This window comes from Propithecus coquereli, unplaced genomic scaffold, assembly GCF_000956105.1.
Source record: "Propithecus coquereli isolate 6110/MARCELLA unplaced genomic scaffold, Pcoq_1.0 Scaffold223, whole genome shotgun sequence".
Classification (NCBI taxonomy): Eukaryota; Metazoa; Chordata; class Mammalia; order Primates; family Indriidae; genus Propithecus; species Propithecus coquereli.
In genome coordinates this window covers 2,411,728-2,427,457 of record NW_012147523.1, presented here as the reverse complement: position 1 = coordinate 2,427,457, position 15,730 = coordinate 2,411,728, and the positions used below count along the sequence as shown (strand labels likewise).

At 39.3% G+C, this 15,730-nt stretch overlaps 2 pseudogenes; both read right to left on the bottom strand.

Moving 5' to 3' along the window:
* Positions 1-5,474: 5,474 nt before the first annotated feature.
* Positions 5,475-6,043, bottom strand: LOC105810886 (annotated as a pseudogene).
* A 3,979-nt stretch (positions 6,044-10,022) lies between these two features.
* Positions 10,023-10,690, bottom strand: LOC105810885 (annotated as a pseudogene).
* Positions 10,691-15,730: the final 5,040 nt, after the last annotated feature.

Here is a 15,730-nt window from a genome sequence, read left to right as displayed (position 1 = left end):
CAATTGTCTCAGTGATGCCCTTTAGAGCAAAACAAAAAGTAATTTTTTTCTAGTCAGAGATTCAATTCAAGATCACAAGTTGCATTTAGTTTTCATGTTTGTTTAGTTGCCTATATTCCGGAACAGTTTGTCAGTCTTTGTTCTTTAGGACCTTGATATTTTTAAAGATTACAGCCTAGTTATTTAGTTATATTGTGGAATGACCCTCAGTCTGTGTTTATATGATGTTTCCTCATGATTAGATGCCGTTATGCATTTTTGGCAAGAATAGTACCAAAATGATACTGTGTTTTTCTTGGTGCATCATGTCAAGAGGTGCATGATGTTCACTTGTCCCATTAGTGGTAATGGTAACTTCAACTATTTGGTTAAGGTGGTATCTGCCAGGTTTTACTACTGTAAAATTAGTATTTTTCCCCTTGTAATTAATAATAATATTGTTAGGAGATACTTTGAGAGTATGTAAATATCTTGTTTCTCATTGATATTCTTGGCTGAATCAGTGGGTTGTCAAATAGTGATATATTTTTTTTTTAAGTCAACCATTGTTTCTCCATTAGTTGACATTTTACTGTAAGACTTGATCCTTCTGCTCATTCACTCGCTCATTCATTCATTTACTAATATCAGTATGGACACATTTGTTCTTATTTTATTCAATGGTTTATAATCTTTTATTAGCATTATTTGTTTTATTGCTCAAATTATGGTGTTAGTGGAAGTCTCTTTCAAGCTTAACCTTCTCATTTTTGAAGAGATCCAGATTATAATCTGGATCCTCATTGCTACCTCTTTGTGGCTATTTTTACTTTCATTCTCTCCCCCCTGCCCAATCAACCAGCTACCTGAAGAGGAAGGTGTGCCAACCCGTTACTACTGCTTGTGCCTCTAAGGCTGAGCTTTCTAGGAATAAATGTACAACATCGACCACACCTTGTCTCTTGTCCTCTTTTTTCCCCATACTCGTGTCGCAAACATATATTTTTATTAGTGTTTGTGTGCACTTCCAGATTTTCTTTATGCATATATAAGGATATGTGGATATACATATTCTCCCCCAATACAAAAGATAGCACACTGAACCTTAGCTTTTTTTCCTAATTAACTTTATTCCTTCACAATTCTTTCATATCAGAATGTAGAGGAGACTTTGTTTATTTGTTTTGTATTCCATTTTATGGATGTATCCATTTTCTTTAATTCTGTATTTGCAGATATTTAACTACTGTGATTGTAAATAGCCTCTAGTGTGTCTCTCCCACCCATGACTTTCTTTTATATTTTTATCCCTGAATCCATTTCTACCTCTAGATAAGTACTAGTCTTCCTTGTTTTAAAAACAATCCACAGCACTTCATTTTATCCTGTTCTCTTCATTTCACTGCCAATGTTTTTGAAAAAATGAACTTAAACCTCCGACTTCACTCCCTTACCTATTTTTGCTATAATTGGGTTTCCATTTCTACCATCTGGTGAATTACAGTTTTGAAGGTTACCAGTGGCTTCTTACTGTGTAGTGCTAGACTGGTTTTGATTAATTTAGGTAGGAGGATAAAAAGGAGAAACAAAGAATGGGGGTTGGTGATCAAAAGGGGGAACAGGAATGCTGGAAGGAAATAGAATAAGGTGGGATCTCTGTAAAGGAAAAAGTAGGAGAACAAAATTATTTTTTGGCAGCAGATGTGAAGTATATTTTTGTTATTATCTTGTAACATACAACTGGCTTGTGTGTGAGGATGAGCTGGCTTACGGTGAGTTGCTGACTGATAGGCTACTTGGGCCCTCTGGAAAGTTGCTTCCTGTTTTCTCTTTTCCAAAGCTAAATAGAAACATGCAAACCCATGTCCCATTATTGTCATTTCTGACCACATAGCCACCATTTAAAATTTTTTTATTTTAAAAATCTGGAGTTGTCATTTACATATCTCTTTTTTACCATTCTTTTTAATATTGCTGACTATTCCAATTTGTTATAATTGTTTTGAATTATTTTGGATTTATTCTTTTTCCACTGCCACCAAGGACATTAGTTAATACATTCACTTGGATTACTGCAAGTCTTCTTATCCTATTGAGCCAATTTTATTCCTTTTTATCCAACACTTTCCTTCCCTTTTTTCAATTTCAGTCAATACTAGTACCTGAAATTGTTATACTAATGAGTCTTCATGCTTTGCTCATGCCCATGCCTTTCTTGTTTCTAAAAAATCCTGCTGCTTCCTCAAGACCCAACTGTTTCATGAAGACTTCCATAGTTATAACAGATCGTATGCATATCTTATTTTCCTAAATTTGCTCACAACCTGTAGCAAATGTTTGCTCATTTTCTTATTTGAGCTGTGTTCAGTTTTTCCTACAAAATTGTAGGTATTTTTTTCCCACCAAAAAATCATGTTTTCTACTCGGACTCTTCCAGTGCACAGCAGAGTACTTGGCTTATATTATAGGAATTCCTAGGTATATTCCTATTGGTTGAGAGAGTAAACATGTGTAGGTTATTATTAAATAATTTTGGGTGCAGAGATCAATTTATTCAGATATCTTTTGAGCTCTTCTCCTCTTCACTCCCCTACTGTACCATGGAAAATGTGTACTTTTTAAATGGAAATTTTTTTGTTTTCCTAACAAATTTTACAGTGATCTGGACCTTGACTTTTTTTTTTTTAACTCAGCAGTGTGTCCAAGAGGTTTTTCTTTGTTTGTTTTGTAAAGTCATGTTTGTTGGAGTCCCCAGGACCACCTTCAGGTTTTACAATTCACTAGGAAGACTCACAGGACTCAGCATATAGTTGTACTCATGGCTACGATTTAATACAGTGAAGGAATACAAAACAAAATCAGTAAAGGGAAAAGGTATGTGAGGTAAAGTCTGGGGGAAACAAGGTACAAGCTTCTAAGAGTTCTCTCCTTGTGGGGTCAGACAGGACATACTTAATTTCATCAGCTTCCGATTGTGACATGTAGAATGTCCGCCAGGGGAGCACATTGGAAATTCAGTACCCAAGGTTTGTTTCTACTGGGGGCCGGCCCTGCAGGTAGCCTCTGCCTGGCATGTACCAAAATTCCATTCTACCAGAAGGAAAGCAGTTGTTCAGCATAAATCATATTGTTTGTATATTTTAGGCACAGAAAACTACTCTTAACTGATTAGGGAACAGTGTGAACCTTCCTGAAATCTGAATCCCCTAACACGAGCCATCGGCCACCTTTGTAGTCCTTTCTAAGGACTACATTCTCAGACCTGCTATGTTAACTCCATCAACTCTTTTCTACACACTGTGGAAATCCACCCCCTTTTAATATTACTATGTAGTATTCCATAGAATGACTACATTATGGTTTAGCTTTTCCCTGTTGATTAGCTTCTAGGCTATTATTTTGCAGTATCCACCTTTGTATAATTTCTTTTCTAGAGGCTTAGATTAGAACTGATGGATCATAAGATAATGACATGTAAAAATTCATTCTGAATAGGTACTTCCAAATTGCTCACTAGAGGGTTTAGTACTAGTCTATACTTCCAGTAGCAATGTACAAGAGTACCCTTTGGAAGGGATTAATTTTAATGATGCGCGTGCTGGGAATGTAGGAAAAACTGACCGTCTAATATCAGGAAGCACAAGAGTAGGAGGGACATTCTAGTTCTGAGGTGTATCCTGCTGCTGTTGCAGACCCTTGTCGCACACATTGTCTTCCTGTCTGCCAGGACTCTTGGTCTACTTCAAATGTCTAATCTCCCTACTGGCTTATCTTGTTGCCTTTAATCATTGGTGTGGAGGCTTGTGATTTTAGGTCTTTTATTATGGAAAATTTTAAGCATATACAAAAACAGAATAAGTAACCTACATGTACCCATTACCCAGTTTCAGCAATTGCCAACATTTTGTCAATGTCATTTCATTTTTCTTTTTCCGGGAGGTGGAGGAGGGCCTGGAGTAGAGAAAGCAAATCCTAGAAGTATGGCGTTTTAAAAAACATTTTTTATACTAAATTACAAAAGCAATGCATGCTTACCATAATATTTCAAATTACAGATGTTCTTTTTAAAAAACAATTTCCATAAATACTCTCCAGTTGTGAGATTACCCTGGTGTTTCTATTTCTAGTTTAGGAAGGTATTTCCCCATGTTTTTCTCTAACTTTGTATAAACTTATGCAAATATATACACACAACTTTAAAAAAAACAATATGGAATAGCACTGTTCACATTTCTGCAACTTGCTTTTTTCATTTAACAATATGTTAAGGACATTCTGTGAAATCAATAAACAGATCAAGTCCTTTTCAATATGCTATGCTATGCTATGATGTAGACTTTTTTTTTTTTTTTTTTTGAGACAGAGTCTCACTGTGTTGCCCGGGCTAGAAGTGCCGTGGCGTCAGCCTCGCTCACAGCAACCTCAAACTCCTGGACACAAGCAATCCTTCTGCCTCAGCCTCCCGAGTAGCTGGGACTACAGGCATGCGCCACCATGCCCGGCTAAATTTTTTCTATATATTTTTAGTTGTCCAATTAATTTCTTTCTATTTTTAGTAGAGACGGGGTCTTGCTCTTGCTGAGGCTGGTTTCGAACTCCTGAGCTCAAACAATCCGTCCGCCTGGGCCTCCCAGAGTGCTAGGATTACAGGTGTGAGCCACCGCGCCCGGCCACCTTTCACAGTTTTGATGCAGCAAAAACTGACCACATGCTTTCACAGAAACTCTAAGAATGAAGGCATAACATCGAGTAATTTGGACGTGGAATGACATCAATATTTAATTTTCAAAAAATCTAAAATTGTAATGCAAAAAAGTATACTTTGAATGTAATTATAACTCACCATAAAATCAATCTCCTACTCCTGTTAAACGTACATATACAAAAATTATCTAACTATTTTAACTTTGGATTATTCTTTACAACTAACACTCTGCTTTGATGTCTGAAAGTATTAGTGCCTTAGTTCCTTTGATGTGACAGCTGTTGACAGCCCCCAGCCATTACAGGGGGACAGGAATCCCCTGCTGCGGCCCCACAACCAGCCACATAATTTAGAGAGGGGGTAGGGAAGCAGGACCAGCAGCAGGTAAAATGCAAAATTCAGTTGTGTGTCCCGGTCTCAGGCTCGCAGGGGTCTACTCACTGGGAGGCAGTGTCCCCTCGTGCAGGAAGAAAACCTGGCGTCTTGAAGGCACCTCGATGTCACAGGCATGGCCCAGAACCAGCCTCCCCTTGTTCGTGCCCTCGGGTCCCCTGCAAAGGTCCCCAGATGAGGCTCTCAGAGCAGTACCAGGCGTTTGCGGGGGCCCATGGCGTCAACTCCGTGCTGCCGGGTCTCTGGTGCACTGTTTCCTCTGAGACAGAATCCCTGTTCATCCCCGCTGGGGTTAGACAACAGCAACCATCCCAACGAACAAACGAACGAATGAACGAACGAAGACTGAGCCCCACGAGGTCGGCTATCGTAGTTCAAGGAGCCAGTGGTTTTCTCACTAGCCTGAGTCTGGCCTGGTCCTCATGCCCTCCGTGGACCGGTGGCGGTGGTTGTGGTAGAGCTGTGGCACGCCCAGCGTGGCCTCCGTCAACACAGCCAGGAAACCCAGGGTCTCCACGAACAGGGCCGAGTCGATGGACAGGTACGTGATGTAGCCTGCCACACCTGCGAAGGCCAGAACACACTGCACATAGTCCGAGAAGCTGTGCCAGAAGTGGTGAGGGTCGAAGTCTGCGAAGGAGCGGCGTTTTATATTCAACTCGTTGGCCACGCGGACTTCGGTGCACAGTTTCAGCATCAGTAACATGGTCGAGATCATGACCACGCTCTGCCACAGCAGCGGGGACTCAAAGCGCCTTCCGAACCAGAAGAGTATCCGTAAGATATTGGCCACCAACAGCACCAGGCGCACGTAGACGGAGAAGCCCTCAGCGTTCTGCGTCCTCCAGGTGTCGCGGTACTGCGGGATGTAGGGCACCACCCCTCCGAAGACCATAGCCCCAGCCTCCCCCCGGAAGCCAGCCGGTGCAGCGGGACCAGAAGCCAGTCCAAGCCTTCGGCTTCCATCGCGAACGCCGTGCGCGACCCCGGCCGAGGCCCCTCCGCTCTCAGCGGCCCCCACGCATCGCCGCTGCGGTCCTGTGTGACCCTTCACCGCCGGCGCCTGGCGAGGGAGGCGGAGGGTGAGGAGCTCGAGTCTTAGCGGGAGGAGGGCCCACGGGAGGAGGCCGGGCCCGGGCGCACCTGCGCGTGACCGCGGGAACCCGGCAGGGGTCGAGGCCCAGGGCGCACGTGGGGCTCGGCAGGGACCTCCCCTGGGGCAGCGCGTTGGGCCTGGGGTGCGGAGAGAACACGGCCCAGCTCGCGAGGGTGGAGACTCACGGTGGGAGACTCACGGCTGCGGGGCGGTTCAGTCCGATGGGGGAGGAGCAGGGGAGACAGGCCCGGAGGGGACCGCGGGTTGGGGGGACACGCACGGCTGGGGCGGGGGCGCCGTGACCGCTCTGGCCGGGCGTCATGGGCCCCCGGGGCCTCCCCGCATGGACCCCGGGAAGGGATGGGCTGGCTGGCCCGTGCGCCCCTTACCCGCGCGCTCCGCTCGTCCCCATTATCTTTTTTAAGGACAGAAACTTGCTTATTTATTATAGCTTTCCTGCTACTTTCCTGTTTTTCTCTCTCTCTAAATTACCGAACTTCTCAAATGGGAGACATTAAAGCTGTTCGCTAGTTGTAGTCTAGTTTCTCCCACATCACTCTTCCGCAAACATTCACAGAATAAAAAATATTGAAATTACTCTCTTAAAGGTCATCAGTGCCTGCACCCCTCTTGTTAAAGCCAGTGGCTGTTCAGTCGTTTGTCTTCCTTTATATTTTTACTGTTCTTGCTCCTAATTACATACCCATGGTTCTCAGAACTGTAATACTTGGTGTTTCCTGCAGTACGTTCTGTTAAAACGGTTCTTGTAAAAGGCGAAAGGAAATAAGAAAAGGATTATGGAGGCATACAGTCTGGGGCAAAGATATACTATAAATAAGATTTATCACTTAACAGATCTAAAGGAAAAGGATTTGTTCTTTGTGGTTCCTGAAGAGAGCGCCAGTACAGTACTTTACTTTGGGAAGTACCATGGTGTAGGGAAAAGGAAAGAAAGACCTTGACATTGACAACCTAGATGTAGTCCTGACTTTACTCTGCACTAGCTGTATGACTTTGAACAAGTCACTTAACCTTTCAGAACTTTAGTTTCCTCATTTATAAATACAAATATAGGGAATATTTTCACCTATTATTTAAAAAGGTGATAATTAAATGAGAAAATATAAAGTGCCCAGCATAGACACTGCAACATTTTAATCACTCAGAGGTTTGTTCTCATTCCTAGGTTCATTGGGCCAATGAGTGGGACTTACAGGGAAATAAATTTTGGCTTAATGAAGGGAGAATTTTCTAAAAATTAAGCCTAACTTTTGAACAGGCTGCGTCTAACACAGATAAATCTGTCATTGCTTGCTGTTGAGGAAACTCATTCCTGAACAGTACAAGTAAATGATTTGTGTTGGTTACTGGAAGATGAGGGCAAAATCTGAAGCTTAGCTTAAATAGTTATGTGAAATATACTGTCCTAATCTTGATCTATTTATTTTTTAGAATCCAAATATTGCATTTCCCCTCATTCTGTATATTAAGATCAAGTTTGAGATATAATTTACATGCAGTAAAATTCACACATTACGAATGCATGTAACTACCACTCCAGTCAAGTTAAGAGAACATTTCCATCTTCCTAGAAAATTTCCTCAGTGGTATTGATCCTTATAAGTCACCTCAAAGACTTTATATGTGAGATACAGGACATAAGTAAATAAAAATATCAAATTCTGATAAAGGGGAGTATAGTTTTTATAGAGCAACAAGGTAGATTCACAGAACTTACAGATTTGAGATACCCTGCAAACCAGCCTTCAAGGGATGGATGATTGCTAACTGGAATTTGTCTTTGTGGAGCATGTATCACACATGGCCCACTTAGACCTATCAGATCCATCAACCCTTATTCCTTTTGATTCATATGGTAAATGATACAAATATCTTAAATGAATCTGTACTAGCATTTATACCCTGAAAGCTGAAGTGTTTGGGCACATTTGTATTTTCTTCCAGTTGGCTCTCTGAAGGAGGAGATATGGGAAAGGCATGTTTAGTTGGCTGTGATGACAGTGTTAAACAGAACATTTTCTTCTAGGCTTACAATATCAGCTGATACTGTAATATTTCCTTGAAGAAATGTGGCACGTCTTTTAAGTACTAAGGGGAATATTTTTGGCCAGGAAAACACTTGTTAATCTCATCAAAAAGCGTTTAAGGCTGGGTGCGGTGGCTCATGCCTGTAATCCTAGTACTTTGGGAGGCTGAGACAGGAGGATTGCTTGAGGCCATAAGTTCGCTATCAGCCTGGGCAACATAGCGAGACCCTGTCTCTACAGAAAATAGAAAAATTAGCCAGGCATGGTGGTGTGCTCCTATAGTCCAGCTACTCAGGAGGCTGAGGCAGGAGGATTGCTTGAGTTTAGGAGTTTGAAGGTTGCAGTGAGCTATGACGTATGACGACTCCACTGCACTCTAGCCCAGGCAACAGAGTGAGACCCTGTCTCAAATTTAAAAATGAAAAAAAAAGCCTTTAAATGAAATTTGAGAAAGGAGAAAAAATTCCAGGTAGTTAGGGAACATTCCATGGAGTAAATTTATGGTGACATAGAAGAAGATTTGGAAAAGGACATATCTCTAATTCAAGGTGCCAGATGTTTCTGAATGATAAGCCTATAATATCTGCACATGACTAGGGTAAAGGCAGTCTTTTGGGTGCCACTGAGAATTGGTGAGATGAGTTCGTGACTAGGCATTTGAGGGCTTACTAGATAAGCATTGTGCTAAGTAAGCACTCCTCATCTAATCCTTATAAAAATAACTATTAGTATGAAATGGACATATATGGTCATTTATCTCCAATTTAATATGAAGAAATTGGGGCTGGAGAAGATGAAGTATTTAGAGCTAATAATCAGCTTTTGCTCTTGAGTTCTGCATGTCTCAGGATAGGTAACTTGTATAAACTAATTGCCTTGCTTACTAATTTTACTCTGTGGCTTTCATATGTTGTGGTTGTCTTGATCCTTCACTTCCTCAGGATTGTACTGCGTGTGAGCTTGTTCACTCTTACTACCTCCCTCACACAGAATCCGTAAGAGTGTGAATCATGGTTACAGTTGGCATGAATCTGTTATGCTACTCCATTAACCACATGACGGTTCTACTTGTAGCAAAATACAGCAACAGTTACCATACCCTTCTTCTAGCTTTTAACTGATTTTAGTATTCTTATACTTAACTTTACTAAATTATCATCAGTTATACATAATGTCACTGTCTACCTGCATCTTCTCTCAGTTTCTTCCATCAGCCAAGCCAACTTAAATTTTGTCTGATTTCATTCCAGTGCAGCTGTAGTGCTCCTTCCAATTTCTTATGCACTTGCCTGTCTTTCTCATTTTATCTTCTTCAACATCCCTACTGGCATATGCATTCCAGCCTTGATAACTGATTTGCAGTTTCCCAAATGTCTAGTTCATATCTCCTGAACCTCTCCTTGTCTGCCTGATATTTATAGTGTTCTCTCTGGAAAGGTTTCTCAGGGCAGAGTTAGGTATTTTCTTTTCTTTTCTTTTCTTTTCTTTTCTTTTCTTTTCTTTTCTTTTCTTTTTTTTTAAGCACTCCTCTTTTAAAGAATTTATTTTACACCTATTGTACCACACAGCATGTTTTAAACACTGGCATACAACTCCCTAATAAGATAAAGCAAAGACAAAAAAGTTTATCTTATTAGAAACAATATACGCCATCACTTATAGTCTTCAAACATTATGGCACTTTAACTTCATAATTTGACAAAGCATTCATGAAACAATCTGCAGACTAGTTTTAACAGACAACACCTTTAAGCAGACATGACCATCCTAAATTGTTTATTAGGTATGAATTTTACAAACATTAACTTATATTAGCGGTAATGGTAGAGCTAGAGTAGAGGGTATCGCGCCTTCTCCCAGCTGGATGGTGAGAACCACCAATAGTGTGGTGGAACTTATGGCCCTTTCCAAATCCATGGCTCTTGTGACCTGCAGATGTCAGCCCATGCTTCTCCCTGTGCTTGACCACCAGTTTGGTGATCCACTGGGTGTCAGGATTTCTTCTGATAGCTTTATGGAATAGATCAATGAGGATAACCTAAGAAAATTTGTACGTGGAATCTTCACCAACCCAGTAAGAATTCAGGACTTTTAGAGCCTCACAGTGGCATCCAGCTCACTCCTCAACAGACTGAAGGCTTTGAGCAAACTTTAGTTGAGTGGGAGGGGTTGAGTAGTGGTGGCCTTTCTATTTCTTAGCTGGTTAAGACCATGACGGACAGACTTGCCGTAGGTTGCATCCTTAGGAACTGAGTGTTTGTGGACACCACAGTGTGCAGGAATCCTATATATGACATAACCTCATTTGGCCTTGTATCCCAGTGTGTGCACTTTACCTGGCAGGGTGGGGTAGGGGATCCTGTGGAGTGCAAAGAGCTGGCGGTACTGCCAACAGAAGACCCTCAGAAGAAAAGGCATTACATCAGACTGCTTCCTCCATAGCTCCTGGATGTATTTGTATGCACCCATTTTGGCTTACCTGATGGCTGCTGCCAGAGGGAAAGGAAGCAGTATTTTCTTTTTATATGATGGTTTTCTTATGAATAAAGGTTTAGGTTCTAGACTCCAGGGTGATTCACCTAGGTAGCTGGAGTGACTTTCCTCCACTTTTGCATAGATTTCTTTACCTAACAGACTCCGACCTTGAATGGGAGGGCTGATGGATGTGAAGGGTGTTTACTGACAGTCTTCATTTTAGGGTGTGATACAGGGAATGGCAGTAGCTTCCAATAAGAAGGGCTTTGTTCTGGGACAGCCAAACCCATTTCAGGAAACTGCTGGCCTCCAGCAGAAAGTTTAGTTTCTTTAGAGAGCATTTCTTTGGTTTTAGGCCAGATTCGAAAGCAGCTGCTACCTGTGGTGGTGTAGGCATAAGGATGGGAAGTGGGTGGGTGGGGTTGAGTAGCTACGGCCTTTCTATTTCTTAGGCAGTCTTTTTGCCCCACACCTATTTCTGTTCTCCCTGATCTGATCTTGGAGCCTCTCTAGAGCTCCACCAAAAAGGATGGCACATACATCCATTTAAGACTTTTCTTTGTTTATTCTTGGGTATGGCCTCCTTTGCTCTTGCTTATTCATCAGCTCTCAATAGAGTAAAAAGGTAATAATCTTTCCTGAAACACATTGTCCTAGGCTGTCATTTTGAAATCCTGACCTAGAGGTTCTGTTGATAACTTTGAGCATTTGAGATTTTAAAAATTTAAACTTATATAAAGAGTACATTTTTATTTCCCAAGAATTGATAGACTAGCTTGGAATGTTTAACAAATATGAAATTATTGTAATATAGAAATACAAGTGACCTATTTAGGAATAACATGTTCAAAAAATATTTTAAAAACTGTTTAGAGTAAGGAAAGCCAAAGGTGCCCCCATAAACCTGGGCAGAAGAGGATTGTGGGGAGGTCCCAGCCATTGCCATTAGCTACTAATTGATCATTGGGGCCAGTAGCAAGATAACTTCAGTTTACAAGATGTTTACATTCTAGAATTGGAGGGAAAAATTGCTTATTTCCCAATGTAAACTTTGCTAATTTTAGATTGTCTTCCTTTATATAACATTAAGTTAATAGCTCTACTACTTGTGACTTATTAAGGAAAAGTGAGTTGTCCTGTATAGTGACTGTATAGTTAGATTTAGGTTACAAGTTGTGTTTTATTTCAATGAATGATAAAAGAATTTGCCATATATTTACTTCTAATAAGAGTGAAAATGAACCTGTATGCAACATTACTTTTATTTCTTAATACATTTTGGGAAAGTTAATTGCAACTGTGTGGTTCAGGGATTTAGTGCAAGAAGAAGAACAGTTGATGGAAGAAAAGAAAAAGAAAAAAGACGACAAGAAAAAGAAGGAAGCTGCTCAAAAGAAGGTAGTATGTGTATGAACTATTTATATTAAGCAGTTTAAACATAGACTAAAAAAGAAAATTAATTTCATGGGATATTTTTAAGGCATTTGATTTAATGTTTAGCTTCAATGGAGATTTGTTTTAATATTTAATGTCTTTGTATATGCATATAAAGTAGCTTGCTGAGTGTGTACAATTTAATGCATAAGAATTTAATCTTGCAGTAGTTTTTCAAAGGTAAGTACATTTTATAGGTCTTTATCTTTGAATTAGCTGTTCATAGGTGTTTCATAGTGTATTATTTTATAAGTGGGAAGAGCATGGAATTTGTAGCCATATTGAGAGGATTTGAAACCTCACTCTCCCACATAGCACATAGAATGGTGTGGCCTCGAATGTTATTTAGCCTCTCTGGGCCTTAGTTTCCTTATGTTTTGTAAAACGAGAGTTGAATTAAATGAGATAATGTAACATATACACATAATAATACACATAATTGGAAATAAAGTAATGCAAGAATATATTATTAAAGGAAATAGTAATAGACATAATAAATAAAATGTCAGTTTCCTTTTCCCTTTTTATTTAGTACCTGGACTGATTTTTAAAATTTGCAGTTTACATTAGGATACTTTAAGCCTAAGATGTTAATTACTGCAAAAGAACTCTAGCCAATACAGTATAAGAAACTGTAACCAAAACAATACAAATTAAGGCAAAAATAAAAGACCATGTCTATAATTATAAACTTTTTAAAAAAATACAAATTGTTATAAAAGCTGATACCAGTTAACTAAACTGGGTACTCATCTCCTACTGTGTCAGATTTTCAAGGACCTTAAAATATTCTCAAAGATCCAGTGAAATTACTGTTCCATTTCTCTATTCTGATGAAAAATTATTACTTTTTAATATTTAAATAGTATCAGGAGTTGAGACAGGAAAGCTTGGTGGTAGCTGTAGGTTTGTCTCAGGGCTTTGGCCATTGGGGAAAACACTGAAGGTATTTTAGTGGAGTGAAATAAAAGTTGGTATTTTAAAATGTTTAACTTGGAAAATTGGAACTGGATTGGAAGGGGTTCATACTAGAGGCTGAAATACTGGTGACGGGACTGTTAAAGTCCATGGAATTTGTTTCTTAAAGGACACGAAGGGAGAGTAACCTAGATTGACTCTTAATTTCCAGATTGAGTGACTAAGTACATTTTGAGAATAGTTATCAGGTTTGAGAATACAAAGAAAGGAGAAATGATAAATAATGCATTTCTGTATGTGATGAGCTTAGGGTATCATCAGCAAGTATTAGGGGAGGAACGGAGTACAGAGCATTTAGAATTTAGTATGAGATAGGAGGAGATGATAGGTGACCCTAGTCATCTGCCTTTTGCTTGCTCTTGGGTGACAGGGAAGGGATGCATAGCTATATGTTATAGTTAGGGTTTGGGTAGGTTTCTCGTGTAGAGTTTTGGCATTGACTGATGCCTTGGGCCTGTCAGAGACCTATTTATGTAGGACAGTCTTTGCAGCTTGGTCAGTCATTGCTCAGGATTTGTTATGAAAAACTTGTGTCCTCTGTATGTCTAAGGCTGGAGGAAGGCTTATCAGACTCTTATTCCATCGTGTGAAGGCTATTTACCCAATGAGAAAAGCTTCTAAGAAACTTAAGAGGTTTATTGAGGAGGATGCTTAGATATACTTTGGGTAGAATCTGTAGTTTGGCAAACGTCTGAATGTTGCATTAGGTCCTGTTGGTCTTTGCATCTGAGGAGATTAGGATTTAGCTGGTAAGTCAGAATATATGTGAAATGGCTAGAGAGGAGGCCTAAGACGGTATGTAAGTGTATTTATTTGGAATTTATTTACTGAAGAAATTCTAAGAAAAAGAGAAATCACTTGAACGATTTCTTTAAATATTGTATTTTTGTGAATATAATGTTTAAGTGGTAACATACAAATAATGGATCTAATTGTTAAAGTTCATCTTTATATTCTTTTGTAATCAAGTCTCTAAATCACCAAGTCAGGATGGGTGGTCACTTATGTGTGACCAGCTTATAAATAAGTCTCTAACACATGAATGGTGATTATTGTGCCATTTGGCTTCTCAACAAATGAGAAGTAACAGCTTTTCATACACTTTGCCACTTCATCTCTGCCTCACCCCATGGTTTCAGTGTCTCACTACAACCATGTCTTATTAATAGAACCATCATTAGAGGCTTAGAGATACAAGGAGTTTCTCCTCTTTTGCCACATCTTCGGCACTGATAGGGTATTTCTGTGTATCCCATAGACACATAGTAATATCTACCCACTGAACACAATGTAACGGTAAATGTAATATCTCCTGTAAGTGTTAAGTTTATTGAGCTGGGCTGCCACTGTAAAGAACACTATTCTTCAGATTTCAAGTAACCAGCTTACAACTGAATTTGAATACAATCTGTTGGAGAAGAGAGTACAGCTGCTATTTCCAGAGAGTGTTACCAAATAGCTCATAAAAAAAAAAAAGAAAGAAAGAAAAAGAACCCCCGCATTGGCATACTTACAGCCCATATGAAGGATTGTGAGTCACAGGAGTTTTAAGACAAGTTTCCTGGAGCTTGTCTTTTGTCTGTAGTAGGAGTCAGCAGGTGTATCCAGGCAGGTGACAGACATCTAAATGAGCCAGGTGGGCGGGCCCATTTATATAAACGTTGGAACATAAACTCATTACAGTAACAACAGTCTGCCTATTTTATGTAATCCGTATACTCTTATTTCTGAAAAAGAGCAGCTATTATCTGTTCTAATAAATATGTCATTTTCAATATAAGGAACCTGAGCATCAGAATGAATTAAGTGGCTGACCTTGGTTTCATCATGGTGATGGAACTAGGAATAGAATTGAAATCTTCTAATTCTTCCAGTTGGTGCTTTTCCAAAACCCCATACCATGACTTTATCCTTTTCATGCAGAACATTATCTTATACTTTTGTTTTTATTTTTTACCATCTAAAGGTGAACTTTAAAATTGGAAAATAATATATTATGGTAGTTTTTGTAATAAGGCATAAAATAGGTCTCTATGCCATGAATCCAGAAAATACGTAGATTTAATATATATAGCCATTATGGCTAATAGCCATTATGGTCTTTTCAAAGCCATTTAAATTCATACCATGGGTTATTTTCTATTTTAAATACCAAAACAGATAATACAGCTAGATTCTCTACAATATTTTTACTATGATAGTTTTTCTTATTCTGTCATTGAAAAATAAATTTAAATATTTAGGTTCCTTATAGAAATTTTTCATAAAAATTAGGTGACTTATATTTCAGCCCCTCTACATCTCTAATTAATATGGTGATCAGTGACCAGATGACTTTTGCTTTTAATTTTTTTTGAAAAGTTTTTTCATAAATTGCTATGTATAACACTCTTTTCTGTTTAATATATAAGAGGGTGATTATCTTCTGATTCTCAGTTGTAGAAAATAATTTGATAGCTCATGGAAATGTTTCTGTACTTTATAAAAAAAGGGAGCAACAATAGTAGCAATAGGTTATCATGGATTTCTCCCCAGGTTCTGTTTTTAGAAGAAATTTCTCAAAGGGATCTTAAGGGAAATGTAATGAGGAGGAAAAAAGAGGTTTAGAAATAGGTTAATTAT